The following is a 2607-nucleotide window of genomic DNA, read 5'->3' as shown; positions in this document are numbered from 1 at the left end:
GGTTAGAATCTAGTGAGCATGGGAAGGGGATCCACCAGTTTGGATTTTGAACAGTTCTCCCAGGACACAGGGAAGCTTCGGCATGGAGGACTTACTTAAGACAACCTCCTCAAGTTGCAGATGAGGAAGGCACAGACCCAAGGTCCCCTGTGCATTTGCAAACTCAGCCTGGACCAGGATCCCGCTCTCTCTGAGGCTGTCACCTCTCTGGTGTGTTGGCCAACCTACTGTACTGGAAAGAGGATATCCACAGACAGGGGACAGAGCCCTGCACTGAGGGGGAACATGAGGAGACAGATGTAGATTTAGTCCTGGTGCCTCTTAGTTTGGAAGTGGCCCTGTTCGAAGAGTAAGAATCCTTAGGATAAACAGAAATTCCATAAACAAACAGGGAGACAAGAATCCCAGGTGGAGGGAACATGGTGAGAAAGGCCTGCAGGATGGCAAGAATTTGCAAGCACAGAGAGACTTCAGCCCTTTGTGACTGCTGGCCCTGCCCAAGGCACTGCAAATGCACCCTGCAGAGAAGGCTGCACTGGTGACCAGGGTACCAATATTGTCCCTGGGCACATTACTAGGGGAGGGGTCAATAAGGGCCCATAAATTTATTTAAGAACTTGCCCCAAATCCAGAAGCAAAGGAGAAATTGAAGCAGCAGGGAACATGGCCACGTATGACTCCCGTTACTAAGTTCAGTCAAGGAGAATCATCTAACAGGGGAAAGATGCACACCACCAAACTCACAGTAAAAGAATTTCTTTTTCTAGGACCGCCCATTCAGTTCTCCCAGCTCCTGGCTGTCTGTCCTTTCTGGTACCCAGTACTTTTAATAAACATGGAAGAGAAATTAAAAAAAATAAAAATACCGGATGGGAAGGAAGTGGTGGCTTTCTGGATGACTCTGTGCAATGGCTGTAGGCACCTCTGTTGAGAGTCAGGCGAGCAGAGAAGGCCTCACCCTGTCTTATCAGGGCCCAGCCATCACGTCCCAGGCTTTTTTGGAGGGCAGAGGTGGCTGCCAGCAGAATCAGATAATAGCTCCAGATACTGCCCGAGGCTGTCCCTGCCCAGGACCTCTTCTACCTGGCCCAGGTCCCAGGGCCCAGTTCATGCTTCCTCCTGTATAGCCCTCAGCTCTCAGGGAGGGGCAGAAGCTCTTTATAAAGATCCTATCTCAGACACACCTGCAGTGAGCAACAGACCCAATGGAAGCATCTCCACCTTCTCTCACCTCCTGTACCCTGGGGCCCCTTGACCAGAAGTACAGTTGGGGGCAGCTTTAGGAGCTGGAACAACACTTTAAAATGGAACCATACCCAGACCTTGAGACTCATGATCATGCCCACCAGATTCAAACTGAAGAAGGAACAAGTTGAGGCTCGGTTCATCCAGCCTCAACTGGAGCAGGAGATCCTTGGAACAGGAGATGTGCCCTCCCTTGTCCAGGCTGCAGCAGGCTGCCCGGGATGATACCCCTTTCTCTACTCCAAGAGGAAGTACACCCTTCCTCTGCCAGGCACCAAGCTGGAAGTACAGGCTCATTCCCATCAATCCCCCTAGGTCCTTAACCAGCTACAAGCACAGTTGCTGATCCTTCTTCCCCATGAAGCCACTCCAACAAGTAGCACAAAAATGCTTCCCCCAACGCTCCCTCCCTTTCAGACTCCTGGCTACACTGAACTCACTAAATGGTGGATGCGCTCCAGAAACCTCAGGGTCAATGTTTGAATACCTGGGTGCCAGGACAGATGGCACTGGACAGAAATGGTGTGGCAGAGGCTGAGTCTCCAACTAGGGCCTCCAATAGAACCTGAAGGGCCACTTCCCACCAAGGTCCATCTTGGGCTGAAGCCCGTGGTTCCAATTCTTTTAACAGCCTCTCTTCAAATATCAAAGGTAGCCCATGCTTCAGGCTAGCTATCAACTCAATATGCAGCATACTCTGACACTGACTTCCCGCCTCGTTTTCCCAAGGCGTGATTACAGACTAATATATGTTGCCAGAACAACCATTTTCCATGAGATTAACTAACTGGTTAACACTGCTAGCTTTTGTTTCCTCTGTGACCTTGATCATTCATTTTGTGCCAATGAGTATTTTATTGGTGTGTGTGTGTGTGTGTGTGTGTGTGTGTGTGTGTGTGTGTATTTGGTCTATTGAGGCTTCTGAGGCACCTGCTTGGGGATTTAGATCTGGAAGTAACACATTGATAAAATGAAATTGTTGATAAATAAAATTGGTTTTTTGTGTTTTTTCAAAGATTCTCTCAGAGCCAGGCATGGTGGCACACACCTTTAATCCCAGCACTCAGGAGGCAGAGACAGGCAGATTTCTGAGTTCGGGGCCAGCCTGGTCTACAAAGTGAGTTCCAAGACAGCCAGGGCTATATAGAGAAACCCTGTCTCGAAAAACCAAAAAAAAAAAAAAAAAAAAGATTCTGTCAGGCAATACACAATCCTATGCATCCCCATAGGGTGGTGTTATAGGTCTTAGAAGATGACAGGAAGATGATGAGAGGCCTTAAGCACCATGTGCTGTGAAAGGCAGTTTGGGCCTATGGGTATGTATGAGACAGGGTGTGTGAAATGTAAGAGAGGGGTAAGGGA

General features: G+C 48.9%; 1 pseudogene; it reads left to right on the top strand.

Annotated features, from left to right (window-relative positions):
• The first annotated feature begins 1205 nt into the window (after positions 1 to 1205).
• Positions 1206 to 1591, top strand: LOC147000615 (homeobox protein Crxos pseudogene; annotated as a pseudogene).
• The last annotated feature ends 1016 nt before the right edge of the window (positions 1592 to 2607 follow it).

This window comes from Mus caroli, unplaced genomic scaffold (assembly GCF_978045245.1).
Source record: "Mus caroli unplaced genomic scaffold, Mus_caroli_1 scaffold_17, whole genome shotgun sequence".
In the NCBI taxonomy this organism is placed as follows: Eukaryota; Metazoa; Chordata; class Mammalia; order Rodentia; family Muridae; genus Mus; species Mus caroli.
The sequence above is the reverse complement of the archived record's forward strand: the minus strand, read 5'-3'. Positions and strand labels throughout refer to the sequence as shown.